This window comes from Pteronotus mesoamericanus, unplaced genomic scaffold (genome assembly GCF_021234165.1).
Source record: "Pteronotus mesoamericanus isolate MK-2021 breed Mesoamerican mustached bat unplaced genomic scaffold, CSHL_Meso_final scaffold_167, whole genome shotgun sequence".
Classification (NCBI taxonomy): domain Eukaryota; kingdom Metazoa; phylum Chordata; class Mammalia; order Chiroptera; family Mormoopidae; genus Pteronotus; species Pteronotus mesoamericanus.
In genome coordinates this window covers 33,266,782-33,282,967 of record NW_026555308.1, presented here as the reverse complement: position 1 = coordinate 33,282,967, position 16,186 = coordinate 33,266,782, and the positions used below count along the sequence as shown (strand labels likewise).

The following is a 16,186-nucleotide window of genomic DNA, read 5'->3' as shown; positions in this document are numbered from 1 at the left end:
AACAGCATACTAATTACTGACTACTACAGAACTGACCACTATCTACTCCTTCTATAACTTTGCTTATGCAGAGTTATAGCCTAAGGTAAAAAAAAAAATGCTTATATTAATAAGTTTTTGCAGCCCTGGCTAATGTGGCTCAGTGGAACCAAAGGGTCACAGGTTCAACTCCCAGTCAGGGCACATGCCTGGATTGCAGCCTAGGTCCCCAGTAGGGGGTGCATGAGAGGCAACCACACACTGATGTTTCTCTCCCACTCTGTCTCCTTCCCTTCCCCACTCTCTAACAATAAATAAATAAAAATCTAAATAAGAAAAAATAAGTGTTTGTAAATTGGTTTGATTATAGCTCATTCTGCAAGAAACTGTCAAACCTATGCTCCTGCTGAAGAAATTATCTACATGATAATCTTAGAAGCAGAGGTATAAATATATTCTACAACTTGACCCCATTCCCCTCTCCACCATCAAAACTAAAATGGAGAATTAACTCAAGGAAAATCAATATACTTTCTTACCAGTGACATGTGAAATGATTTAGTATGATCACTCTGCCCTACACTGGATTCCCTCTCAGGAAAGTGAGTAGATTTTAGGAAGGGTATCATTCAGCAGTCACAAAAAGAGTAAACACAAGTAAACACAGAAAGGAGGAGAAAGTGATCAACTGAACTAAGTATATTGACAAGTATATTAAGGGAGACAATTGAAAAGATTTCTTCATTCTATACAACTTAAAAAATGAAGCACATTCAACTTCTAAAATTTTAAGTTTCTGACTTTTATATGAAACTATATATGACTGAAATGCACAGATGTCAGTAAAATTCTTTTATAAAATGTAATTTCAGATCATAGGAAGCCATTTAAAAGTTCAGAATTTAATTTCATATCAATTTAAATATCTGTAAATTGTATGATTCTAAGAATACAAAAGAATGCAAGAATATCAAATGTCCTATGCAGGAAATACCCACATACCAATTGAGCCAAAGAACTGTAAAATCCAATCAAGTAAACATGCTAGCAGTAAACTGCAGATTTCTATGGGTAGCAGCAAACTATGTAAATAAACCATGAAAATAACATCTCTAACTCATGATAAATATGGTAATTATGAAGTCTTTAATATGAGTTAGGATAGTGCAAAGACTGCTCTGATACTGGTAGCTCTGGGTTTAATGTCTGACCAAAACCACTGTTCAGAAAAGTAAGAAAAGAGAAAAAAAAAAGCAAAACGTTCAGTTACTTGGGATGGTAGTTTCTTTACTGAGAAGACATCTTTGAACTTTAGGAATATTTAGAATTAATGGTTTGGAGAGTTCAGTGATATAAGCAAATCTGAAAAAACCTATTTTTTAAAAAAACAACCATTTAAAGTCTGGAAATTGCCCTAAGGGTTTATTTGAATGAAGAAATATTATTCAAGAACATCTACTAAAATTTGGTATTGGGACAGTTTATGGCATCTGAGCCATCACCCATTTCCTACCTTGCCCCAGCTCAGGTTGACAGAAGCTCCATTCCAGGTAGATGAGGCCACAAGAGCAAGCTCCCTCTCAGCTCTTAATCAAGGCTCACTGTATGTCACAGAGAAAGTAAGTCATCAGCATTTCTCATCCCCTCCAACTCCAAGTCATCAACATTTCTCTTCCCCTTCAACTCCAAGTTAAAGAAGCTAAACTAGTGAGTGTGGCTAAGAGACAGGAGGCTCCCTTCTACAACCCAATCTCCACCTATAAAACAGAAGCTTTACCACAGTGTGGTAGGCTGAGGTTGCTGGGGCCCCACTGTCCTCATCCAAGTTTGCTCATAGGATATTGGAAACAGCAAGTCAGAGGCTACTGCCCAGTCCTGTGCCCAGAACAGTTCTGTTTGCCCTGGAGGATAGGCAGACTATAAGAGCTCTGAAGCTCTCCCAAAAGTAACTGACTTTGTAAGAAAAAGAGTGCAAAGAAGTTCAACCCTAATGGTGCCTTAAAAAGCAACAAGCTAACTCATGAGCCAGCTAATTCATTAGAAAAAAATGAGAGATAGCTAAGAAGAGCATACTTACAGTCAGAACAAACCTCAAAGAGTTACCACAAAAAGTACCCTACCATAATTTAACTTCAGACTGCTGAGCAATTTATACCCTGGGGCACCATACCAAAATGCAGAGCAGTCATCTGGTAATTAGTGGAACCCAATGGGCTAGAAGCCAAAAGAAGAAGGCAGCTCTCAGGGAAAGATCTGGAAAAGAGACACTCAAAGAGAACTCTACTAAAACTCAGCTAATAAAACAAAAAAAACCCTCTGAATTGTACAATTTAAAAGAATAAATGTCATGGTATGCGAATCATATCTTAATAAAGCTATTATTTAAAAAACATTAAATGCAATGGGAAAAGAATATTCAACCTAATTAGTAAGAGAGGCATTTTTATCACAATTTGACATGTTATCTCAAGGTGAGTTTCCTCCCTACAAGGTAAGGTACATGAGAGCAAGAACTTCGCCTATTTTTTTTCACTTTTATATCCTAGACTCTAGCATGGTAAGCTATCAATAAATACTGCTGAACACATGAAGGAATACATGAATGCCTTCTCCTCCTACATAATTTCTTATCCTACCCCTTCATTTTCTTACATATCAAAAGTTGATCTCTCCTCCGCTTCCTCTCTAATACTTAAGCAGTTTCTATTATAAATGAAATTTAAAGTATCAGATCTTCTTTTGTTATAATTTGTGATCATTCAAGTGAATGATAGCATAAGAGGCAAAAATATTTACTGAAGAAAATATTTACTAATAAAAAAACAGCTAAGCGCTTTATTTGTAAACACTGTAACCATGATTTAAGCTAAAACTAATTGTTTTGGCTTAGGCTTTGACATGCTCATAAAACATCATTGCCTATTTTTTTTAAAGTATGTCTTCTTGATTAACCTAAGTCTAATTACATTTACCTCAAACTAATAAAACTATAGCTCTTTAAAACATTTTTGCATTACAATTGATCAGCTTTATATTTAGCAAGTTACTTTACACTATGAACTTGTACTTATTTATTTATACTCTAACAGCAAATTCCTCATACTTTCCTCTTCCACAGTGGTCTGTATATACTGTGCTGGTGACTAGCTGTCCAAATGTTAAAGTTCCTCTTAACAAACTAATGGATAATTGTACAGCAATTGTTCTCCTCACTATAAAATCTTTTTGCAAAGAACAAAAATTCTTCCTACATCCAAACTTAACTCCTAAACATTTAAATACTTCAAATTGATAATGGAGTAAATTATAATTCAACAAAATTGTATTCAAATATTTACTGTGTACCTTACTATGTGCCAGATATTAGGCACTTGAGACCACAAAACAAAGATTCTACTCTCGTGGAGCTTATTCTCTATGTGCCAGGCAATCCCTTCCTTCCTTTGAACTGTTATGGTTGGCAGGGGAAAAAAAACCCAGAAAGCTACATATCAAAATGTTATTTATAAATAACAAACATTCACTTTTTTAAAAAATCAAACTACTTCTAGAATTTGTATAGACCTAAGAAAGAAAAACTGGGTACACATTTGGGGAATAACTTACTATGATATGTCAATGGCAATGTCATTGTCTTGCTATATGATCTTGAGCATGTCACAGGTCTTCCTCACTCCTTCATAAAACTAGTAAAAAAGCACCAAGAAAGTTCTGGGGAATAACTACTGAATGAATTGTAGGCAAATATTATAGAATTGTAATCATTTAGGACTATCATTTTTTAGCTAATGTATAATAGGATGACCAAAGTAAGAGCTGAGGTTTTTCCCTTTTCTTTGTGTGTAATGAATTGGAAATGTATTAGAAATAGTTTTCTATCATTGTAGTTTATCTTCTTTAAAACATATACAACCCAATTAATGTGAATTATATTCTTAAAATATAAATAAAATTTTCAAATAATTTCCCTGAGGGAATTTTATAAAATAAGTTTTTTTTTCTTTTCTCATTAAGGATTATAAGAATAAATGTGTAGGATTCTTGTCAGACTAAGATAGACTGGCTTCCAAAGTGAATGTTGTAACACGAGGGTAATCTGTCACTCTGAGCATGCTATCTCTGACAGCCTGTAGGCAAATGAAATTATTGGTGGCATATGACTAGAAATGCTGGAACTTACAAAAAACATTTCTCAAAAATTTAATTAAATTTCTTATATAATAATCACTGAAAACTATCTTGCTTATAATACTAATTTTAATCAAGAAAATCTCACAGGCTTGTTGATGTGGCTCAGCTGTTGAAGCATCATCTCGTATGCCAAAAGGCTGAGGGTTCAATTCCTGGTCAGGGCATATAACTAGGATGCAGGTTCACTCTCCAGTCACGGCAGTTTTGGGAGGCAACCAGTAGATGTTTCTCTCTCACGTCTCTGTCTCTTTCTCTCTTCCCCCACCCTTCCTCTCTCTCTAAAATCAATAAACATATTTTAAACTTTTTTTAACAAAGTAAGAAAATCTCCCATAAACAAACTGTAAAGATTAGTGAATAGATTTGTAAGAATTACTATTTTTAAAGGATTTCTTTTACCCACTCAAAAAAAAAAAAAAAAGAAATGTAGAATACAGAAAAATAGTGCACCTCATATCCAAATACTCAACAAAATTTTCATAGTCCCAACAGAGAGAAAAAGCAAAGAACAAAGAGTTTCATGCCTTCAAAAAGTTGAACAGAGACACTCCGTTATACATAAAAATGTCAACAACTTGGTAATTTTAAATCAAGCTTTGTAAAACTAAATAACCACAGTGCCCTCTACTGTCATTTTAAAGAAACTTAATCTCTATAATAAACTCTGGTTTTTACATTTCTGAAACTATAGTCAACATGACCAATTAAAAAAGAAACAGCCCTTCTTAATTAATATAATAATATAGTAAAATTTTGCCTCATAAAGAGAAGAAAAATAGGTAACTTATACAATGTCCTTCAGGAATAGAGTAAAGATAAGCTTAGAACATAAAATCATGTTATAGAAAAGGAAACAACTATATAAAGGGAATAAATATCTTTGGTGAGACCTTCAGAGACCTGTGCCCAGAAGGCATGCCTAAAGCAGTGCTCTCCAAAGTGGTTTAGCAAAATGACAAAATGGGGTGCTAAAGAAAATATTAACACTCCCTCCTTGGGTTGGTATATTAGATGATAATGAGTAAGGATACGTGGTATCTGGATAAGAAAAGAGAAGTTCTATAACGTGGAGTGTTAACAATGGTACTCACAAAGAAACTGTATACACCCACAAAAAAATCTATATTGAGGAACATCAAATTACACAATTACATGAACAAGTACATAACAGAGCTGTTTCTTCTTAATCCTAATTCAAACTCTTCATTAGAATTAAAAATATAATCAGATATGACAATAACTTTAAAAAGTAGAAGTTATAAAGATTAATTGCACTGCAGATTCACATTTCATTATCATTAACTATGAACCTCACCATAAGGATATATTAATGCCTCGAAATAATGGATAATGACAGTATGACTCCATCATAATTAGCAAGACATTTTTTTTAATCCTCATCTGAAGAGTTTTTTTTATTGCTTTCAGAGAGAGTAAGGGAGAGAGAGAAACACTGACGTGAGAGAGAAACATCAGTTGGTTGTCTCACATACACACCCGGACTGGGGATCAAACCTGGAACCTAGGTATGTGCCCCGACTGGGAATTAAACCTGCAACCCTTTGGTTATGGGACAATGCTCCAACCAACTGAGCCACAGTAGTCAGGGCAAGACATTTTTAAATAGTTTATTTCATATTATCTCTTCCTTTTTATATCTATTTTTGTATGTTTTATGAGGTACATCATACATTAATATACAAGAACTGTATATAATCATAAATAAATACATAGTATACTTATTAGAATTATGCTCTGTTTTTAAAAAATCAACTATGTTATGTAATCAAAATAATTTAGAGTTCACTGGCTTAGAGATATGCTTATCCCTTCTACAGGATCTGTAATTAAGAAAAGTTTTAGTAACTGTTATTACAATTAAAGAAGGCTTCAAAGGAACCAGATGCTTGAAAACAAAGCCTTGTGTACAAAGAGATGACTATAATCAGCAGCTAAATCAAGCCCCTACTGTTAATGTAAAAGTGACAGATCAATAATTATCATAAAGTAATCACCAATATTTTTATCCTATTATTTACTTTCTTCTCTTCTATATAAATATAAATATAAATATAAAAATAGCAAAGATCATTCTTAATAGCAAATTAAGTTAATCACTCTTTCCTCTGGAAACTCCTGTTTTATATTTCCATAATATATCTTAAATGCTAGTTATTTAGGTATGTTTTCTCTCACACTCAATTCACTATGAATTCTAGAGAAAACAATCCCTTGCTTATTTTTCTATAACCCGAATTGTGTACTTATTGGATATTGGCTATTAAATAAATAATGAGTGAATGAATAAAGACTTTCCACATAATTTATCAAAGTGAGCTTCCAGGTCCATATATAGCAGAATTCTGTGTTCCTTACCCACTGGCCAACTAAAGGGAATAACATAAATATCCATCCTGACAATTAAGAAATCAAAATTTAAAGTGGTCACAAGGATCAGTTATCCCCTCAGTAGAAATATTTTATAGGGAATAGCATATAATGAAGGGACCATGTTACTAAGAAATTTTATTTTTATCTTTATGAAAAAAAACATTTTTTCATTGCTTTTTTAGAGTGAGAGAAAGAGAGAGAAACACCAATGTGAGAGAGAAGAATCAATGGTTGCCTCTCATATACATCCGATCTGGGAATCATACACGCCCAGACCAAAGATTGAACCCACAACCCAAGCATGTTCCCTGTTAGGGAATTGAACCCACAACCTTTATGTTACAGGACAACTGATCCACACCAGCCAGGGTGTAGACAATATTTTCATTACCTATTCTTTCCTCTCCTTTCACTTTCCTAAAAACTGTATTTTAAAATACAGGCTTTGATCTTGCTCAGGCAGACCAATCCCCTGAGTGGCAGCAGCATGAAAGTACACAATAGGTGCTAAAGCCTGACTGCTGAGTACAGAGTGGCAGCCACAGATAGTAAATACCTAGCTAAGGAGGCACTTGGGGAGAGACTGGAGACAGAGGCTTTGGGGAGAGAATGGAGAGAGTAGCTGGCAGGATCCCGGTTCTGACTCCTCCCCCATATGGCAGCAGCCATCTTGCTCAGGCAGACCACCCCCTGAGCAGCACCAGCATGAGAGGACCCAACAACCCCAGCCCCAGAAGGAATCTGCCCCGCCCTGTGGTGTCTAGAACTGACTGCTGAGTGCAGAGTGACTAGATTAACAACCGAGGGAGACAGCCACAGAGAGTAGATTCCTGGAAGTCTCAAACAGACTGCCTAAGGTCAGATGGGGTCAACATCTGACATCATCAGAGGCAGAGCCAGAAAGTAAAAACACAGTCTCCTACCATACAAGTTCACACCACAAAGTCAGGAAGTCAAGAGAGATCAACTTGAGAAGCAAGAGCTAAAAAAGAAGAGTCTCACAAATAATGGGAATAAAAACACCCCTCAATTGAAAGGAAAGGAGGAATCCCCAGAAAGAGAACCAAATGAAAAAGAGGCAAGTAAACTATCAGATATTTAGTTCAAAACAACAGTTCGAAGGGAGCTCAATGAGTTCAGTGAGCTCAGAGAGAATTACAAAAATCTACAGGGAAACTACAAGGAACTTACTGCAAACTCTGTCAGCATGAAAAAGGACATAGAAACTATCAATAAGAGAAAAAAGGACATGAAGAATACCATTTCTGAATTGAAAAACATAGTAGAAGGAATCAAAAGCAGGCTAGACAAAGCTGAGGATCGAATCAGTGAGCTGGAGGATAAGGTAGAAAAAAGCTCCCAGAAAGAGCAAGAAAATGAAAAAAGACTCACAAAGAATGAAGAGGAGTTGACGGAAATGCAGGACAATCCAAAACAAAATAATATTCGTATACTAGGGATACCAAAAGGAGAAGAAGAGGAGGAAGGGATAGAGAACCTGTTTGAAAAAGTAATGATGAAAAACTTCCCTAATTGGAGGAGAGAAAAACTCACACAAGTCCAGGAAGCACAGAGGGTCCCACTCAAGAGGAACCCAATAAGGCCCACTCCAAGACACGTCATCATGAAAATGGCAAATAGCAAAGACAAAGAATCCTAAAGGCAGCAAGGGAAAAACAGGTAGTAACATACAAGGAAGCTCTCTGATACAGCTAGCAGCTGACTTCTCAACAGAAACACTACAAGCCGGAAGGGAATGGCAATAAATATCCAAGTAATGAAAAGCAAAGGCCTACAACTAAGACTGCTCTACCCAGCAAGGCTCTCAAAATGGAAGGCAAAATAAGGAGTTTCCCAGACAAATGAAGGCTGAAAGAATACACCTCCACCAAACCAGCACTGCAAAATATGCTAAAGGGACTGCTTTAAGAAAATGAAGAAAAAGAGACTATGAATACCCAGTTCCTTTCACAGTTGCCAATACTTGATATGACCAATATTTTTAATACTTATTAATCTGATTGTGACAATGATGTGTTATTTTCATTGTTACTTTATTAGTTGTTGAAACTAAATCTGTTTTTGTATATTTCTTGCCTATTTCTATTATTTTTAAAAAAGCTTTAAGTGACTTTTTGGTATTCTTTATCCATTTTTTGATTAAATGTTTGTAGAATTTTTTCCCTAAAAAAAAACTATTAACCCCTTTTTAGATGTGTTGTAAATACTTTCCTCTTCTATTACTTGTCCTTTAACTTTTTTATATGTATATTATTGTATAGTCTTAAATGTTTAATATAGTCATATTGTCAATATTTTAATTTATAGCTTCTGGGTTTGAGTATTTTACTTCAAGGTAAGAAAAATATTAGTTTGTATTTTCTCCTAAAACTCCTTAGATTTTACATATTGATTTTTAAATCACCTGAATATTTTTTGTATAATGTGTGAAATAGGGCTCTATGTTTGTTTTATTTCAAGTAATAGTTGTTCATGCACCTTATTTGATGAATGAGCCTTATTTCCCCCCATTGATTTGAAATATCAATTTAAATATATATTGCATTGTTAGATATATACCTTTGTTTCTAGAATGCTCATTTTATTTCATTGATCTACTTGATTATTTCTGTCCTGATGTCATGTTCATCAAAATAAGAAGCTTCTGCATGGCTAAAGAAAACATCAGCAAAATAAAAAGGGAACTAACCGTATGGAAAAATATATTTGCCAATGAAACCTGGGGCAAGGGTTTGATCTCCAAAATATATAAAGAACACACATGACTCCACTCCAGTAAAACAAACAATCCGATTAAAAAATGGGCAGAGGACCTGGGCAGACAGTTCTCCAAGGAGGACATGCACAGGGCCCAGAGACATATGAAAGAATGCTCAGCATCACTAGCCATCAGAGAAATGTAAATTAAAACCACAATGAGATACCACTTCACACTGGTCAGAATGGCCATCATGAACAAATCAGCAAACAGCAGGTGCTGACAAGGTTGTAAAGAAAAGGGAACCCTAGTGCACTGTTGGTGGGAATGCAGACTGGTGCAGCCACTATGGAAAACATTTTGAAATTTCCTCAAAAAGCTAAAAATGGAACTGCCTTTTGACCCAGAGATTCCACTGCTAGGATTATACCCTAAGAATCCCAAAACACCAATTCAAAAGAACCTACGCAGCCCAATATTCATAGCAGCACAATTTATGGTAGCTAAGTGCTGGAAGCAACCTAGGTGCCCATCAATAAATGAGTGGATCAAAAAATTTTGGTACATTTACACGATGGAATACTACGCAGCAGAAAGAAGGTAAGAACTACTACCCTTCGTGACAGCATGGATGGAACTGGAGAGCATTATGCTAAGTGAACAAGCCAGGTGATGAAAGACAATTACCATGTGATCTCACCTATAAGTGGAACCTAATCAACAAAACAAACAAGGAAGAAAAAATATAACCAGCAACACTGAAAGAAAAACAAACCAACAGTAATGAGAGGGAAGGAGGAAGGGGGGTAACGGGGAAAAGAAGGGGAATAGTCAAATCAAGGAACATGTGTAAAAGACCCGTGGACAAAGCCAAAGTGGGGAGGATTGAGGGTGGGAGGTGGGGATGGGTGGGGCAGGGCAAAGTAGTGGTGGAAAATGAAGACAAATGTATTTGAACATTAAAAAATAAAAATAAAATAAAAACCAGTTAGTGAAAAAATAGAATAAAATAAAATACAGGCTTTGTATAGCTGTATAGATTTATTAAGGAAGTATTCCTCCCAATTTTATATAAATGTCCATTTCTTTAAACCAGCAAAAGGAGATTGAGAATTCTCTTTGATATGAGAAAGAAAATATAATAAGGTTTAAATTAGTGTTACTTGATTATATAAGAGAATACAATAAAGCTATGAATAAGCCACTGATTTTGATGGCCTTAAAAGAAATGTTTTTCATCTATGTAACATGTTATTTGTAGCTTTTAAAAGCCCCAGAATGAGGTCATTTATTTATGGTGACCTGCAGCATTAACACATGCAAAATTATTTACTATAGAATAAGTAGAGCTATGAAATGCCCTTAATCCCAGAATCTAGAAAAACTACTACCCTAACAAGAAAAATAGACCAATTTCATAAATGATAATGATATTTCATGGAAGGGAAATGAAAATGGGAAGATGAAGCAACGAGAGGGAAAGAGGGGAAGAAGAAGAGAGGAAGGAAAAGGTAGAAGAGAAAGAGGAGGGAAAAAATAAAGAGGAAAATAATATTAATTTAACATTTTTATGTTGCAGGCACTATGCTAAATCTTTATCTTCATTTAACTCCCATGAAATCTGTTGGAGAAAATAGTATTATTGTCCTAATTTACAGATGAAGAAACCAAGGCTTAGACAGGTTAAATAACTTTCTCAAGAGAAAACAAGAGCTAGGGCTAGAACCCAGTTCTGTTGAATTCAAAAATACATGCCCTCAATCAATACATTTTGTTTATTCCATGTAAACATTTAATGTTCAATGAAAAGTTTTAACACATAATTCTAGGTAGCTGTCCTACGTCCCAGAAAGCCCTGCACTAGAATTAAAACATTCGGTGATAAACAAATAAACCTAAGCATCTGAAAGAGATGATCAAGAAGCAGAAAACAAAGGCCGAAACATTCATAAAATTCTCCAGTATAAAATGGCTACAGGTAATTAAGGATATGCCATTAAAGTTTCAAGAATGAATACAAAAAGACCAGGCCATAAGAATCAATAGTATTGCAGAGAAAATAGACAGAAGTTAGCAAAAGAGAGATTTCAAACTTGGAAGACAACAGAAAGGATGTTAAATGTATTTCAGCTGGACATGGAAGTAGAGAAGGATTTCGGACAGCAGAGATGAGGAAGCAGCATTTGACACGCAGAGGATAACAGAACATAGACCTACAGAAAACAGAGAAAACACCTGTTTGGGGAAGTAGTCCAGGGTTCCTGGAGAAAGGGGTTTATGAAGGATATGACAGAGAGAGGAGCAGGCAAGTGGAGGTGTGACCTGCTGGGCTTTGGATGCCACACTAGAGTGTGAACTCTATTCTTTACCTAAAATGTAAGCAGGGAAGTTCTCCAGAAAAGGAATAAAATAAGCAGACCCAGATGTTAAAAGTCTAATTTACTTTCTGAAAGGGAATTGGAAAGATGAAAAAATGAAGGTTGGAAAATTACTTCAATTAGTAAGTACAAAGCAAAAGCACTGAGAAAAACCAGATACTAAAGAGTAGTTTAAGTATCACCTCCGTGGCCTGGCCAGTGTGGCTCAGCTGCTTAGATCTTCATACCATAAACCAAAAGGTTGCAGGTTCCATCCTCAGTCAGGGCACAAACCTAGGTTGCAGGTTTTATCCCCCATTCACCACCCCTGCAGCTGATTCATGTCTGTCTGTCTGTCTCTCCCTCCTCCCCCTCCCATGCCCACCCCCATTTCTTCTCTAAAAGCAATGAAAAAAATGTCCTCAGGTGAGGATAAATAAATAAATACCACCTCCAATGTGAAACTCCAGGTAGTGGGTCCCTCCCACCTCTGTCCTCCTAAAACACGTAATTCATGTTATAATTATTGTACAATTGGCTTATATGCAGTCCTCCCCTTAAAGTACCCTGAAAGCAATAGCCAAGTTTCACTCATTTTAATACCCCAGCACATAGCTGGATGAAAGGCTCTAGTTTGGAGGCAGTAACTGACATTCCTTGGTACCGAGGCCACAAAGCTATCTTCACACTATCAAAATCCCACAAAGATTCCTACTATCTTCCTCAGTTTCCCAGACATGTAGCTAGATTGGGCTGTTTCCCTTCCACTTTGACAAATTTAAAGAATAAACCTCAAAGGAAGGCTATAAAATGTCAAGTTTTAAAAGTATCAGAGAGTTACCTGATCTATGTGTGTGGGTGGTGGTTTGTCATAATGGGTTGTGAGGAATTTCCATATATGCTCCATTATATATTTATATAATGGGTAACTCTTTCTACTGATCATATACCATTTTTGGTTTAAGGAAAAAATGATGTTTTCAAGAAGAAGCATTAAATAGATGTCACTTCAATAATCTGTGATTTTCAGATCTTTTCACCTTTTTTTATAACCATACACACATAAGTTAGTTGATGATATGCTACAATACCAATCTCATCTCTTTAGTACACATATAAACAAAGTCAAAAATAAATATGAAAGAAAACAACTGAGAGCTATACTGAAGTTAATTAATTACTAAAACTAATCACCATGAGAATCTATCTCCTGGTATGCTGTTTTCCCTTGTAGTTCTCTAGAATTACAAATTAAAAGTAAATCAGGAACAGTGGTATGGGTTACAATTCTGAAAAGTATATGTATATGAGGGTGGAACACACACACAAACACACACAAAAAAACAGAATTATCTTCTGGAGGGCGGGCCCCTTGTAGAACAGACTTTCCCCTCAACATGAGTGTCCTAGTAACCCATGTGTATTAATGTACCAGCTGGCGTTGTCATGGAAGGCTGTGTTGGCTTCAGTGGATTTTTTTTTGAAGACTCTCTTTCAATGCATTTGCCCACTTCATGATGGGTGATTTACAAGCACACCTGCCCACACCGTGTTGAGTGTTCAGCAGTTTCTGACCAAAAATGTCATGCCCCACCCACCCTCCCTATTTACCTGATCTCACCCTGAGTGACTTTTTGTTTGTTTGTTTCCCCAGATGAAAAAAGTCATCAAAGGTAAACATCTTGACAACATGGAAGAGGTAAAACAAAAAACAGCAGAAGCACTAAAAGGTGTCAAAATCAACAAGTTCAAAAACTGGCTTGAGTGGTGAAAAGAACATCTCAATAGGCATACTGAATCAAATGGAGAGTACTTTGAAAGCGACTGAAGTTTACACATGTAAGAATAAATATACAATATTTTATAAATACACTGGGTTTTTGGGTCCCCCTCATACTAGGATTGAACAAATAATCTGACATAGATATGCCATATATGCTATAGAACAAATAATGCAATATGCTATGTGCTATTGATAATGCCATAGATATTGAGAGCCGAGTTTCCCACTGTCAAAGGAAGAAGTTACAAATAAAGAAAGAAGGCAGGCCAGAATGAATCCTGTGGTATTTGATGAATTTGTGATATGTATGTATATATATTGGCCTATGTATATATACACATACACAAAGATTCGGCAATAGGGATGTAGAAGTATGCACAGGTCAGTTTATATACACAGATATTCTAGCTCTGTCCACTGATAACATGGACATCCCAATAATAATGGACAAACCTAGAGCCCAGATCTTAGTTTCTAATACCATTCTTCAATTAAACAGGTCTTCTTGGAAAAGTGGTTGATTCTAGACCTGAGATAGGGAAAAATGCAAGGTGGCCCGGACCATCTTAGGATGCCAGAAACTAAGTTCTCAAGAAAAAATAAGCCTGTTAAAAGAGTCCAGGAGCTGACCTGAAAGAGCTCTAAATAGCCCAAAAGAATAATCTGAGCAAAAAAATAAACAACAATCCTATTGAATTATAACCCAGAGAATAAAATAAATATCCATAATTTCATACAGACATACATAAATTGAATAAATAAGTAGGAAGAAACAGTTTTTCCATATGGAAAATTTCAATAAATAAGTAGAAAACTAATGATGTAAATAGAAAATCACCATTACAACACCGCAATAGTCATTGTTACAGGCAAGATCTACTAATGGATCCAAAAATTAGCAAGCAAAAATTTGAGGAAAAACAGGATATTTGGATAGTCTCAAAATAACCCCCTTCCAAGATATCTATAAACTGCAAAGGAGAAAAGGATAACTTTACAGTAGAAAAACTCCACAAACACCACCTTCACCAAGCAGAACAGCGTTAATCTCATCAAGGCACAGCAACATTTTATACCTCTGTGCTAACAAGGATACATCACACTGCAGTTATTTCTGCTAAAAATGTACAGCCTCATTCTAAACATGGAGAAAATATGAGCCAAACCCAAACTGAGAGATATTCTATAGAAATAACTGACCCATATTCTCCAAAAGTACCTGAAGAGCCATCACAAACTAGAGGAAACAAAGATGATATGACAATTAATGCAACACAGATTAGATCCTGGACCAGAGTAAAAGGACAATAGTAGGAAAACTGGTGAATTCTGAAACAGTTAAGGTGTTATATCAATTTTCCCTTCTTAGTGTAGATGACAGAACTCATTGGGAGATAATTCTCCATAGGTCTCTTGCACTTCTGTATGTCTTATGAGTCAGGCACTAGCTACATTTTTGTTCTTGACAATGTTTTCAAAGACATTTATATGATGAACTGCCTTTGAAGATAGAGATAAGTCTTCCAACCAGAGCAAATGGCAGATTTGCTTGCAACCATTACAAAATGTTCAGGAACCCTAAACTCAGGGTTCTTCAGTCAAGATGCAAAACCAATGGATGCACAGCATCCACCTAGGCCCTTCTGTGAAAGCCATAAAGAGCTTGGGATAGGAAAAGAGAACAAGTGAAAGTGCCAAACACGAAGCTCATACTAGGTGTTGTGCCATAAGTAAAAAATATCTTTGTCTTTGATCCAAGAATCTCACATCTTTTTCCAGCATCCATGAAACTGTGGCAGGCTAATGTGTCCATCTGCAAATAAGATAAAACCTGAGACCCTTTACAGTTCTCGATAGTGCTATTGTTCTGTGTAATAACCATATTGAGTTAGGTACATGGGAATTTCAGTACTATTTTTATAACCTTTCATTAAGTCTAAAATTATTTTTAAATTAAAAATTAAATCAGTTAGTATCCAAAGACCAACTCCTCCATTCCAAGTAATAATAATTAATAATAGAGTCATCTCTGCCATTGTGTAACTTGTATATGTTACATTATGAATTTTCAAAGAATTCACAATTTGTTGGGGAATGAAGTGTAGGATAAATGGGTAAAGGGGGTCAAAGGTACAAAATCCCAATTACGTAATAAGTAAGTTATGGTGATGTAATCTATAGCATGATGACTATAGTTAATAATACTGTATTGCATATTTGAAAGTTGATAAGAGAGTAGGTCTTAAAATTTATCATCACAAGAAGAAAAAAATGTTTAACTATGCAATGTGAAGAATGATCACTAGATTTACTGTGATCACTTTGCAATGCATACAAATATCAAATCATTATATTGTACACCTGAAACTAAGATAATGTTATATGTATTTATACCTCAATTTAAAAAAACTCATGATTTGATAGAACAATGGTAATCACTACATTTTTTTCAATGATTTCTTCTGTTTGGGGGTTGGCTTTAATAATTTAATTTCAAGTACAATGCATTAACAGTCATATATATGCTCAGTTTGTTAACTGTGTGCCATCAATTTTTGTGGATAAATTAATGCCCTTGGTCATTGCTAGTGGGAGGGTGAAATGATGGAAAACAGTTCGGCAGTTCTGGAAAAATTAAATATAGAACTACCATATAACCCAGTAAGTCCACTCTGAAGTGTATATGAATGGATAATGAATGAAAAGGATAGATAATGAATAGACAAAAGTGGTATACACATGTAATTCACCCATGAAAAGGAATGA

General features: G+C 35.4%; 1 protein-coding gene across 1 annotated transcript in view; it reads right to left on the bottom strand.

The window, feature by feature from the left end:
- The window catches only part of DTWD2 (DTW domain containing 2), a 111,909-nt gene that overhangs the window by 83,082 nt on the left and 12,641 nt on the right, over positions 1 to 16,186 (bottom strand).